Source organism: Musca domestica, unplaced genomic scaffold (assembly GCF_030504385.1).
Source record: "Musca domestica strain aabys unplaced genomic scaffold, Musca_domestica.polishedcontigs.V.1.1 10, whole genome shotgun sequence".
Classification (NCBI taxonomy): domain Eukaryota; kingdom Metazoa; phylum Arthropoda; class Insecta; order Diptera; family Muscidae; genus Musca; species Musca domestica.
The window spans coordinates 3,822,217-3,837,039 of record NW_026712115.1 but is presented as its reverse complement, the minus strand read 5'-3'; the positions used below and the strand labels follow the sequence as shown (position 1 = coordinate 3,837,039).

Genomic DNA, 14,823 nt, shown 5'->3' with positions numbered 1-14,823 from the left:
TAAATACATATTTAAAAATTGTACTCTAACTACACGCTTTCCAAACAATGCCGCCTACATAAGATCTTCTATTCCTATACAGATTGTAACGTTCCGCGATTGCCAAGAGGGGTTTTTATTGGGTCGCAGGTACACAAATCCACAAAGTTTTTTTAACGAACCCTGTGATTCATTAGACTTGGGTATAAGCGTAGTGGACTCAGAGCCATCGTGCCGCGAAGAACTCTTTCCCATAACCGATTTAGAGTGTAAGCTAGTAGTTTTACCCTACAATAGCAAACTAGTTATACTGCCTTTATTGCACACCTGCCTTTGAAATTTCATTGTCAGTTCATACAACTCCTTTTCTTTTTATTAATTGGATTGTTAAATTAATTGTTTGTTATTATATACATGAAATTCATTTTCTTTAGTTTTTTTAGTTTTTATTTTAAAATGGAAGAAACACCCAGAAAAATTAAATGTTTCAGTTCAATTATAAACAATGGTAAGTAATTAATAATCTTAAATAATTTCCTAATTAATTCACTATTATTATTTTTCTATTTTGCAGATGGTCTCAATCAAAAGTGCAATTGCGAAACATTTGTTAAAAAGATGGAAAATGTGGAAAATACTCAAAAAGTAATTCAAGGTAAAATTATGTCATTTTTCTTAGAATTGTTGCATTGTTGTTAATTTGTTTCTTTGTTTTCACTATAGGTCAGATCAAGGTTTTAGCTGAGGCATTAGCTGAGTTGAAGGTGATGGTGCAAAAATTACTTCGATCTCAAAGTGATGAGATACCTTTAACGAATAGGTTACCCATCAGCACTGAGAAAGACCTTATTGAAATTAATAACGACATCACAAGTGAGAATAAAGATCTATATGTAAGTATTTTTAAATTCTTTTCTTAGTGAAGACAGATTATATACAAATATTTTGCTAATTTTCAGTTTAAGATTATATCATCCATTATAAAAAGAGAGGGAATATTGAAATCATTAAAAAATATAGGTTTAAAAATTACTTACGAATATAATATTGACGGAAATCATGGAAAAAAAGTTTGAAGTCCCTAAGCAATATATATAACGTAATTTTAGGTAAGGTATATAAGAAAATATTACTATATTCTACATAATTGTATAAATCAAACATTATTTTTTTGCAGATTCAATACCAGTTCAAGAAAATTCAGACACCCCTGAAACGCAACTGCGAAAAGCAATACAAGTGCAAAAGAAACGATTTTTTAAACAAGTGAGTGCTGAGAGAAAAGCAGAATAGTTAATAAAATATTACCATTAACTTTATTTTATAAATATTGCATTTGTTTTGTTTTTATATTAACTATGTAAATATGGTTTTAAGAATCAGATAAACATGTGCCAACATGTGTTTTTTGTGTTAAGTTTATATATATGTATTTATATGTATATATATTGAATTTAATTTATTTGTGTTTTTATAGAGTAACGTATATTTGTATTCATTTATGTTTCAAATAAAAAATGTATTAAAACTAAAAATTATCATTTCAGTAACAATAATTGGTACTGAACTAGTTCATTGGAAACTAGTTTAGAATCGGTCTGCTTATACTAGATAGGGGATAGTCAATTGACACTAGTACATGATTGTATACATAGAACTAGATAGGGGGTAGTCTGCTGACACTAGTATATGGCTGTATACTTGGAACTAGGTAGGGGTTAGTCTTTTGTCTCTGGTATATGACTGTAAACCTGGAACTAGTACAGTATCATCTACAGGTAATGCAAAAGGAGTCAATTGGTTACCTCGTATGACATCCCCATGTTAAAGTTTACAGTTGTTTGCACTGTGAGGGGTCTTAAGTGGAACTAGTTACTGTAACCCTTAGAATCGACGAGTATACGGTGCCGAACTAGTCCACATTGCTAGCGGGTAGTAAGAAGCAACGTCTCAGCAACAAAAAAAAAAACATCCAAACAACTTGAGAGTCTCTTTGTGTGTTGTTGTTGTAACGATTTCTTTGTCAAGTAGGCATTTTTGGGTGCATGGACAATAGAAAAGAAATAAAGTTTCAGCAACAGTTTCCATCCCTCCTGCCGCCCACACACCGCAAATAGTTCCAGCAGCGATCGGCAGTGTTTGCTTGGTGAGAGCAAAAGAGCGTAACATTGGCGCGTGTCTCAAGTTGAGACACTATGTGCGTTGTGTGCTCTTTGACAAAAATCCTCTCTGCACCCATAAAAAAATATGTTCTAAGATATAAAATATGTTGGTACCCAACAAATAAAATTGAGTTATGTTACAAAATGTTGCAAACAAATATTTGTTTGCACCGAAACAAATTATGTTTGCATCCAAAAATACAGTGGTTTCTATTTACCTGCATCAACATTAGCTGCGCATTGGCCTTTGCAGACCAAAAAACTTTTGTTATGCCATTTTTTTCTGAATCCCTTTATTTGAATTGTATTTAAGTGCCCAATCGATAGCTGCACATTGGACATTACTGCCTTGAAAATTTGGTAATTTTTTTTTAATTTGGTCACAAAAGTTGTATTTATCTGCACAAGAAAATTTTTTGCAAACTCAAAAAAGACACTAAAAACTACCACTTCGTTTCTGTATTCGCAAAAACAATAACAACACAAGAAAAGAGCATGCATTAAAAACATATTCTCGCTTCCTCTCCCACACTAAAAGATGGTTATGCTGGATAAAACACCACTGATGCTCAAATACATACGAATAGAAAATTAAAGATACCTGCACTTTTTGTATACGTGAGTACAATTAAAGATACCTGCTTCATTGTGCAGATAAGTGCAGTGAAGCTACATGCATTTTGGGCATTGCTGCACAAGATGTCGTGCAATTTTTGATTGTGCAGGTAAGCAAAAAATACTGTATATTTGTTTGCAACCAGTCCCAAACAAATATATGTTTGGATCCAAATATATTTCTAACATATATTTTTCTGCGTGTAGCTAGATTGACTCAGCTCGGCGAGCTAAGAAGATCCATATATACTTTCCTATGTGGGAAACCCATATTTCGTGGTGTTACATAATTTTTGGCCCAATCAAACTTATAATACCCCCAACAGATAGTGTTGTAGGGTATAAAAATCATATCCTATGTTTTGAATTCTTAAAGCGGCGAACGAGTTCTGTTCGAAATTAAACCTTAAACATGTATACTTCTCATTTTAAAAGTAGTTTCCATTAAATGCAAAGAAACTTATAACTTTAAAAATTAAATTAAACGATTCTCATACAATGTTCACATACTTTTTCATTTACGCATGTTTATTTGCATGCCCATATATATATGGATTTTTCAAAAGAAGGACATCGCACAGTATGGTCAAAAAAGGCTGATGGCAATATTGCTGTTATTGTTCTCAGTAAGTCTTGTATTGTCATATTGAATTCGAAGAATATGCTTGCACAACGAATCCTGCTACCTCCATAGTTAGAATGCTGTGAACACACAAGTATAGGGGATATCACAATTAAACATTCATACCTATGTATGAGGGGCAACTTTGAGATTTTGCTATCAGTTGTACATCTGTTTCTGCATAAGCTCAGACGACGATGAAGAAGGCAACGAGGAAGATGAAATAGAGTATAGGACATGTAAAGTATGCGGACTAACGTTTGTTTCAAAGCAAAAAAGTTAACTGTTTTCTCCTAACTGTTACGGATATAGCTCTACCGCAATGAATACCATTTTATTGTCAATTCCACCTTTTTTCTGGTAATGCTACCAGATTGCAAGAACTTTATATTTTGATTAGTCGATAGAGTACTTAAACTTAGCTCGGAATATAATAAGAGCCGATGTATTGAGATGTGCAAAATTGTTCAGACAACATCACCAATTCCATATTTTTAGAGCTAGTAATATTTAAAATCTTGAAGTTAAAATTTAGAACATTTTGAATTTGAGGTCTCAGAAAAAGTTGACATACACAAACTTAATCTTATAGTGGCAGAAATCTTGAAATGTGGAAAATCGGGAAATAATTACATTTTTTTGAGAAATATTATTTGAAATTATATCCCTTCAAGAGGAGATACCAGCAGGAGTCGTGGGTTTGGCTCGGTAGTTTTAACGAGAGAACCTAATCCATATATTGGGTAGTGCTGGTAAGATTCTAGTGAAAAAAGGACAGATATTCCTAAAGATTCTGGCCTTGGTTTGTACGCCACCCCATTGTATGATGAAGGGTATACACATCCTACATCCTTAGTAGTTATTTTTCTCACAATCTGACAACATCTTCGACTAGCCATAAGGTTGTTAAATTTCTTCGACGATGAGGGTTGTTCTGGTCGTTAAAGTTATTGCAAAACTGACATCCAGCATCTGTTGTAGTTGTGCACGTTACAGATACACGAATGCACTGCCCTCTATCAGCAAACGAACGCAGGACATATCGCATATACACACTTTGCTGCATGCAAAATTGCAACCAGTAGAAGAACGATGCCCAAAGTCGACCCCATCCGACACATTTCATATCTGATAACCGTATTCTTATGGATAATGTAATACAAAAGACTGTGTGATTAAAAACAAGTAAAAAAGCAGTAAGTTCGGCCGGGACGAACTTTGAATACCCTCCACCATTTGGATCGAATTAGAAAATATTGAAAAAAATAAAATCCATTGAAAATTCTGTTAAAATCTTTAAAATACCTAATATCGGAAGGTGCCGATATATGAGGGGATAAATGCTATTGTGGACCTATATAGACAAATCTATGTCTGGGGGTAAAGTACTCACAAGGAACTCCTTGTGTGGATTTTCAGATAATTCCAATGGGAAATGTGGCTAAAATCATCAAAATCCCGAATATCGGGGGTACCGTTATATGGGGGATATACGATATTGTGGACCTATATAGACAAATACCTTTCAGGGGTTAAAGTGCTCACAAAGAAATCCTTGTGTGGATTTTCAGACAATTCCGTTGAAAAATGTGGGTAAAATCATCAAAATACCGAATATAGGGGAGTACCGTTATATGGGGGATATACGATATTGTGGACCTATACACACAACTCTCTTTCAGGGAGTAAAGTACTCACAAAGAACTCCTTGTGTGGATTATCAGACAATTCCGTTGAAAATGTGGGTAAAATCATCAAAATGCCGAATATAGGGGAGTACCGTTAAATGGGGGAATACGATATTGTGGACCTAAATAGACAATTCTTTTTGAGGGGGTAAAATGCCCACAAGGCACTCCTTTTGTGGAATTTCAGACAATTCCATTGAAAAATGTGGATAAAATCATCAAAATACCAAATATCGGGGGTATGCGATATCGTGGACCTATATAGATAATTCTCTGCCGAGGTATAAAGTACCCACAAGGAAGTCCTTGTGTGGATTTTCAGACAATTGCTTTGAAAAATGTGGGTAAAATCATCAAAATACCGAATATGGGGGATACCGTTATATGGGGGATATACGATATCGTGGACCTATATAGATAATTCTCTGCCGAGGTATAAAGTACCCACAAGGAATTACTTATGTGGATTTTCAGAAAATTCCATTGAAAAAGGTGGCTAACATCAGCAAAATACCGAATATCGGGGGTACCGTTATATGGGGACTATACGATATCGTGGACCGATATACCCCATCTACGAACTTGACCTGCCTGCAGACAAAAGAGAGATCTGTGCAAAATTTTAGCTTCCTATCTTAATTCGTTTAGACTTTAGCGTGATTACAACAGACGGACAGACGGACGGACAGGGCTAAATCGTCTTAGATTTTTACGCTGATCAAGAATATATATACTTTGTTGGGTCTAAAATGATTATTTCGATGAGTTACAAACGGAATGACGAACTTAATATACACTCCATACTTTTTTTGGTGGAGGGTATAACAATTGTAATCGGTACACCATTCAATGGTTCTCTAGTGTGAGTATCACTTATGAACTCACTAGTGTATTCAAAGAGATCCAAATGTCGGACGTCTGAACCGTGTACTCAAAGTCGGTAGTTTTTTCCGATATGTCTGACCGACGTATGTCCGAATTCTGTTAGTTTGTCGTAGGAATTTATTCTGTTGTAGAATTTTTTTCTCTTCTGCTTGTGAGGTAACATTTGTTGTAAGCAAACAAAAAGAAAATAAAACAAAATGAGTTTCTCTCTTCTTCCGTCCGTCGGCGAAAAATGCGTATTATTGATACCAATTTATAATACAATTTTCTCGAAATGTTTGTATTAAATGAACAATTTACTATGTGTATTTACACATATTCAATAGTTATTACTGAAGAATAGTCTACTGTTGATGTTAATTGCTATAGTAATCACATTATTGTGAAAATTCGCAGGGTATTAATTCCAAATTCGGTCCGAAAACTCTAATTTTCCTTTCGAATTTTCCATGGAGATCATTGCAACGTTCGGGTCGAAGTGTGACCGAACTCGGACAGTTTGGTCGCTGAGTTCTTGCAAATCTCTTCCAATGAACAACTAATAGCGAATGATTGAGTAAACAGTTTCATTTGCTCAACGCCAGTAAGTATCTCCTTTATTACAATGCTCATGTTCGCGCTTAGTAGCAATTCCACAGACCATTGACCATTATTCATTATACTCAGAAATGACAAGAAATACCAAGAAATAACTGTTGATAATTAATTTATTCCAACATGCAGGGCGAGATGAAAAAACTGCAACCAACTTCATACTGCTGTCATTACTAAGCCACTCGTCCGACAGCTGTTAAAATTATTCCAATGACAGCTCATTATGTAGTTTACAAGCATACAAAAGCATTTTGGTCAAAATTTTCCAGAAAAAAGTTATTCGTGATGGAATTTAAGAGTGTGAATTCTTTATAGTTGGCTGTAAATGCACAAGTGAATAAATCTTTTGTGTCTCGTACCATCGCTCGTTACCGAGATACTGGTAGCGTAGCCCAATGTCAAGGAAGTGGATGGAAGAAAACAGCAACATCAGCAGAAATGGTTCTAAAAGTAAAGAAGCGACTTGATCGAAACCCGCGTTGCAGTGGCCGGAAAATGGCTCGTGAGCTGAACATATCGCAATATTCCATTCGGCAAATATTGAAAATGAGATTGGGGTAAAGCCATGGTTTTTATACCCTCCACCAAAGTATGGAGGGTATATTAAGTTTGTCATTCTGTTTATAACACTTCGAAATATACATTTTAGACACCACAAAGTATATATATTCTTGATCAGCAAAAAAATCTATGTCGATTTAGCTATGTCCGTCCGTCTATACGACTGTAGAAATCACTCTAGGTTCCGAACGAAACGAAGTAGGTTGATATAATTTTACTCAAATGTATAGTACGTCGGTAGGACTTTTGGTATTAAAAATGGACCATGTAGGTCCACGTTTTGGTATAGTCCCAATATAATAGTACTTCCCTATATTCGGTATTTTGGCGATTTAAGCGACATTATTCACCGGAAATGTTTAAAATTTAAAGTCTGTAAAAGATATTACAGTCTAAGACAGAAAATTGTCTGTGCAGGTCCACATCTTCGTAAATTCCCCATATAACGGTACCCCCGATATTCGGTATTTTAATGATTTTATCGACATTATTCACCGGAATTGTTTCAAATTTGGTATTTGAAGTTCGAAGTTCAAGTTACGCAATTCTATATTGTAAAGGCTTATGGCGAAAGCTGCCAACGTCGTTGTATAGGCCTAATATAATGTCTACATTCGGTATTTTTAAGATTTTAACTGATTTATTTATTTATTTTATTTTTTTTTTTTTTTTTGAAAATTGTCAAATTTGTTCTAAATGGTGAAGGGTATTCAAAGTTTGGCCCGGTCGAACTCACAGCTTTTTTACTTGTTTTTACTAAAACCCTCCACCCTTTTCTACTAACTTAACAGCTTAACTTTAACTTTCAATGCATTTGTTTTTCTTTCAATTTTTGATAAATATTTCTCTTCAGAAGAAACAAAAATGCATGTTCAAATCAAAAAGGTTGTCAAAAAAAAAAAAAAAAAAAATAATAAAAAAATTCCGATAAATCCAACATCGACATTGGCAAGGAAACAAAAGGGAAGCATCATATATGCAACTATTTTCATTTTTGCAAAACAAAAACTGGATATATAAAACCTAGAAAGATGTAAAACACGAACAAAGCTGTGAAGAAAATGACGTGCATGTTGTTGAGGCAATTTATGATTGCTGGAAAAACAGGTTGTGTTCTATTCTATGGTGTTGGGAAAGATTACTTTCAATTTGGGCAATTTCAAAGAAAAATTGCGCAAGAATGGTAAGATTTTTGGTGTTGTACCTTAATGTTAATCTTAACAAGAAAAGAAGCAGCTAAGTTCGGCCGCCTCGCCATTTGAAAATTAAAAAAAAATCCGTCCAAAAATACCGCTCAAATGAAAACCTTTATATCGGAGCTATACGACGACGACGTAGTGCTGGATAAGTATTTTTTGTGATAGATGAAGTAACGATTCCGAACTTCAAATACAAAATTTGACGCAATTCCGGTGAATAATATCGCTAATATCATGGGGGCTTGTATGGGGCTATACCAACGTAGACCTGCATAGACAATTTTCCGTCATAGGTTGTAGTATCCAGTATGAACTTGAAATACGAAATTTATTCAATTAACTGTGAATAAAGTCACGAAATCCTTGAAATATCGAATATCTCGGGGTAGCGTAATATGGGTGATATACTACAACGTAGACCTATATAGTAAATACTCTTCCACGGGATTAAGTACTCCGAGGGAACTACTTGTGTAGAATTACGGACAATTCCATTAAATAATGTGGCTAAACTCATCAAAATGCCGAATATTGGGATTTACGGTTATATGGGGGATACCCGATATCGTGGACCTATATAGACAATTCTCTTTCAGGGGATAAAGTACTCAGAGGCCACTACTAGTATACATTTTAGGTCAATTCCGTTAAAAAAATGTGACTAAAATCACCAAAATACCGAATATCGCGGGACACCATATATCAAAGAGAAAATTCTCTTTCAGTGGGTAAAGTATTCACATCCTTGCCATTAAAAATGTGACTAAAATCATAAAAATATCAAATGTCTAGAGGAACAGATATATGGGGGATAAACGATATAGTAGACCTATATGGACAATTCTCCTTCAGGGGTAAAGTACTCACAGAGAACTCCTTGTGTACATTTTAAGCCAATTCCATTGAAAACAAGTTAAAAAGCTCTAAGTTCGGCCGGGCCGAACTTTTAATACCCTCCACCATTTGCAACGAATTTGGAAATTTTTAAAAAATAAAATCCTTAAAAAATTCTGTTAAAATTTTAAAAATACCGAATATAGCCGTCATATTGGGGTCTATACGACGTGGACATACATAGGCATAAGGAGGTGCCGTTAAATTGGAGCTGTGCAAAGACCTGGACCAGCATAGACAGTTTCTGTCACAGGCTGTAGCATCCATTGCGAACTTCAAATACCACATTTCAAACAATTTCGGTGGGTATTGTACCTAAAATCGTCAAAATACCGAATATGGGGAGGTACTGATATATGGGGCCTATACGAAGACCTGGACCCGGACAGACAATTTTCTTTCAGTCTTTGAGTATTCATTACGAACTTCAAATACCAATTTTCAAACAATTCCGGTGAATAATGTCGCTAAAATCATCAAAATACCGAATATAGGGAGGTACCGTTATATGGGGGCTATACGAAGACGTGGACCTGCACAGACAATTTTCTGTCTTAGACTGTAGTATTCATTACGAATTTCAAATACCAATTTTCAAACAATTCCGGTGAATAATGTCGCTAAAATCATGAAAATACCGAATATAGGGAGGTACTGATATATGGGGCCTATACGAAGACCTGGACCCGCACAGAAAATTTTCTGCCACAGACTGTAGTTCCTATAACGAACTTCAAATACCAAATTTGAAACAATTCCCGTGAATAATGTCGTTAAAATCATCAAAATATCGGGAGGTACCGTTATATGGGGGCTATACGAAGACATGGACTTGCACAGACAATTTTCTATCTTAGACTGTTGTATTCATTACGAACCTCAAATACCAATTTTGAAACAATTCCGGTGAATAATGTCGCTAAAATCATCAAAATACCGAATATAGGGAGGTACTGATATACGGGGCCTATACGAAGACCTGGACCCGCACAGACAATTTTCTGTCACAGACTGTAGTTCCTATAACGAACTTCAAATACCAAATTTGAAACAATTCCCGTGAATAATGTCGTTAAAATCATCAAAATATCGGGAGGTACCGTTATATGGGGGAATACGATATTGTGGACCTAAATAGACAATTCTTTTTGAGGGGGTAAAATGCCCACAAGGCACTCCTTTTGTGGAATTTCAGACAATTCCATTGAAAAATGTGGATAAAATCATCAAAATACCAAATATCGGGGGTATGCGATATCGTGGACCTATATAGATAATTCTCTGCCGAGGTATAAAGTACCCACAAGGAAGTCCTTGTGTGGATTTTCAGACAATTGCTTTGAAAAATGTGGGTAAAATCATCAAAATACCGAATATGGGGGATACCGTTATATGGGGGATATACGATATCGTGGACCTATATAGATAATTCTCTGCCGAGGTATAAAGTACCCACAAGGAATTACTTATGTGGATTTTCAGAAAATTCCATTGAAAAAGGTGGCTAACATCAGCAAAATACCGAATATCGGGGGTACCGTTATATGGGGACTATACGATATCGTGGACCGATATACCCCATCTACGAACTTGACCTGCCTGCAGACAAAAGAGAGATCTGTGCAAAATTTTAGCTTCCTATCTTAATTCGTTTAGACTTTAGCGTGATTACAACAGACGGACAGACGGACGGACAGGGCTAAATCGTCTTAGATTTTTACGCTGATCAAGAATATATATACTTTGTTGGGTCTAAAATGATTATTTCGATGAGTTACAAACGGAATGACGAACTTAATATACACTCCATACTTTTTTTGGTGGAGGGTATAACAATTGTAATCGGTACACCATTCACTGGTTCTCTAGTGTGAGTATCACTTATGAACTCACTAGTGTATTCAAAGAGATCCAAATGTCGGACGTCTGAACCGTGTACTCAAAGTCGGTAGTTTTTTCCGATATGTCTGACCGACGTATGTCCGAATTCTGTTAGTTTGTCGTAGGAATTTATTCTGTTGTAGAATTTTTTTCTCTTCTGCTTGTGAGGTAACATTTGTTGTAAGCAAACAAAAAGAAAATAAAACAAAATGAGTTTCTCTCTTCTTCCGTCCGTCGGCGAAAAATGCGTATTATTGATACCAATTTATAATACAATTTTCTCGAAATGTTTGTATTAAATGAACAATTTACTATGTGTATTTACACATATTCAATAGTTATTACTGAAGAATAGTCTACTGTTGATGTTAATTGCTATAGTAATCACATTATTGTGAAAATTCGCAGGGTATTAATTCCAAATTCGGTCCGAAAACTCTAATTTTCCTTTCGAATTTTCCATGGAGATCATTGCAACGTTCGGGTCGAAGTGTGACCGAACTCGGACAGTTTGGTCGCTGAGTTCTTGCAAATCTCTTCCAATGAACAACTAATAGCGAATGATTGAGTAAACAGTTTCATTTGCTCAACGCCAGTAAGTATCTCCTTTATTACAATGCTCATGTTCGCGCTTAGTAGCAATTCCACAGACCATTGACCATTATTCATTATACTCAGAAATGACAAGAAATACCAAGAAATAACTGTTGATAATTAATTTATTCCAACATGCAGGGCGAGATGAAAAAACTACAACCAACTTCATACTGCTGTCATTACTAAGCCACTCGTCCGACAGCTGTTAAAATTATTCCAATGACAGCTCATTATGTAGTTTACAAGCATACAAAAGCATTTTGGTCAAAATTTTCCAGAAAAAAGTTATTCGTGATGGAATTTAAGAGTGTGAATTCTTTATAGTTGGCTGTAAATGCACAAGTGAATAAATCTTTTGTGTCTCGTACCATCGCTCGTTACCGAGATACTGGTAGCGTAGCCCAATGTCAAGGAAGTGGATGGAAGAAAACAGCAACATCAGCAGAAATGGTTCTAAAAGTAAAGAAGCGACTTGATCGAAACCCGCGTCGCAGTGGCCGGAAAATGGCTCGTGAGCTGAACATATCGCAATATTCCATTCGGCAAATATTGAAAATGAGATTGGGGTAAAGCCATGGTTTTTATACCCTCCACCAAAGTATGGAGGGTATATTAAGTTTGTCATTCTGTTTATAACACTTCGAAATATACATTTTAGACACCACAAAGTATATATATTCTTGATCAGCAAAAAATCTATGTCGATTTAGCTATGTCCGTCCGTCTATACGTCTGTAGAAATCACTCTAGGTTCCGAACGAAACAAAGTAGGTTGATATAATTTTACTCAAATGTATAGTACGTCGGTAGGACTTTTGGTATTAAAAATGGACCATGTAGGTCCACGTTTTGGTATAGTCCCAATATAATAGTACTTCCCTATATTCGGTATTTTGGCGATTTAAGCGACATTATTCACCGGAAATGTTTAAAATTTAAAGTCTGTTAAAGATATTACAGTCTAAGACAGAAAATTGTCTGTGCAGGTCCACATCTTCGTAAATTCCCCATATAACGGTACCCCCGATATTCGGTATTTTAATGATTTTATCGACATTATTCACCGGAATTGTTTCAAATTTGGTATTTGAAGTTCGAAGTTCAAGTTACGCAATTCTATATTGTAAAGGCTTATGGCGAAAGCTGCCAACGTCGTTGTATAGGCCTAATATATTGTCTACATTCGGTATTTTTAAGATTTTAACTGATTTATTTATTTATTTATTTTTTTTTTTTTTTTTTGAAAATTGTCAAATTTGTTCTAAATGGTGAAGTGTATTCAAAGTTTGGCCCGGTCGAACTCACAGCTTTTTTACTTGTTTTTACTAAAACCCTCCACCCTTTTCTACTAACTTAACAGCTTAACTTTAACTTTCAATGCATTTGTTTTTCTTTCAATTTTTGATAAATATTTCTCTTCAGAAGAAACAAAAATGCATGTTCAAATCAAAAAGGTTGTCAAAAAAAAAAAAAAAAAAAAATAATAAAAAATTCCGATAAATCCAACATCGACATTGGCAAGGAAACAAAAGGGAAGCATCATATATGCAACTATTTTCATTTTTGCAAAACAAAAACTGGATATATAAAACCTAGAAAGATGTAAAACACGAACAAAGCTGTGAAGAAAATGACGTGCATGTTGTTGAGGCAATTTATGATTGCTGGAAAAACAGGTTGTGTTCTATTCTATGGTGTTGGGAAAGATTACTTTCAATTTGGGCAATTTCAAAGAAAAATTGCGCAAGAATGGTAAGATTTTTGGTGTTGTACCTTAATGTTAATCTTAACAAGAAAAGAAGCAGCTAAGTTCGGCCGCCTCGCCATTTGAAAATTAAAAAAAAATCCGTCCAAAAATACCGCTCAAATGAAAACCTTTATATCGGAGCTATACGACGACGACGTAGTGCTGGATAAGTATTTTTTGTGATAGATGAAGTAACGATTCCGAACTTCAAATACAAAATTTGACGCAATTTCGGTGAATAATATCGCTAATATCATGGGGGCTTGTATGGGGCTATACCAACGTAGACCTGCATAGACAATTTTCCGTCATAGGTTGTAGTATCCAGTATGAACTTGAAATACGAAATTTATTCAATTAACTGTGAATAAAGTCACGAAATCCTTGAAATATCGAATATCTCGGGGTAGCGTAATATGGGTGATACTACAACGTAGACCTATATAGTAAATACTCTTCCAGGGGATTAAGTACTCCGAGGGAACTACTTGTGTAGAATTACGGACAATTCCATTAAATAATGTGGCTAAACTCATCAAAATGCCGAATATTGGGATTTACGGTTATATGGGGGATACCCGATATCGTGGACCTATATAGACAATTCTCTTTCAGGGGATAAAGTACTCAGAGGCCACTACTAGAATACATTTTAGGTCAATTCCGTTAAAAAAAATGTGACTAAAATCACCAAAATACCGAATATCGCGGGACACCATATATCAAAGAGAAAATTCTCTTTCAGTGGGTAAAGTATTCACATCCTTGCCATTAAAAAATGTGACTAAAATCATAAAAATATCAAATGTCTAGAGGAACAGATATATGGGGGATAAACGATATAGTAGACCTATATGGACAATTCTCCTTCAGGGGTAAAGTACTCACAGAGAACTCCTTGTGTACATTTTAAGCCAATTCCATTGAAAACAAGTTAAAAAGCTCTAAGTTCGGCCGGGCCGAACTTTTAATACCCTCCACCATTTGCAACGAATTTGGAAATTTTTAAAAAATAAAATCCTTAAAAAATTCTGTTAAAATTTTAAAAATACCGAATATAGCCGTCATATTGGGGTCTATACGACGTGGACATACATAGGCATAAGGAGGTGCCGTTAAATTGGAGCTGTGCAAAGACCTGGACCAGCATAGACAGTTTTCTGTCACAGGCTGTAGCATCCATTGCGAACTTCAAATACCACATTTCAAACAATTTCGGTGGGTATTGTACCTAAAATCGTCAAAATACCGAATATGGGGAGGTACTGATATATGGGGCCTATACGAAGACCTGGACCCGGACAGACAATTTTCTTTCAGTCTTTGAGTATTCATTACGAACTTCAAATACCAATTTTCAAACAATTCCGGTGAATAATGTCGCTAAAATCATCAAAAT

At 35.2% G+C, this 14,823-nt stretch overlaps 1 long non-coding RNA gene across 1 annotated transcript; it reads left to right on the top strand.

The window, feature by feature from the left end:
• The first annotated feature begins 55 nt into the window (after positions 1-55).
• On the top strand, positions 56-1,289 carry LOC105262199 (uncharacterized). The gene is made up of 5 exons (XR_009342583.1): positions 56-487; positions 554-634; positions 703-872; positions 939-1,088; positions 1,157-1,289. It is a non-coding gene; the product is annotated as an uncharacterized LOC105262199 (long non-coding RNA).
• The last annotated feature ends 13,534 nt before the right edge of the window (positions 1,290-14,823 follow it).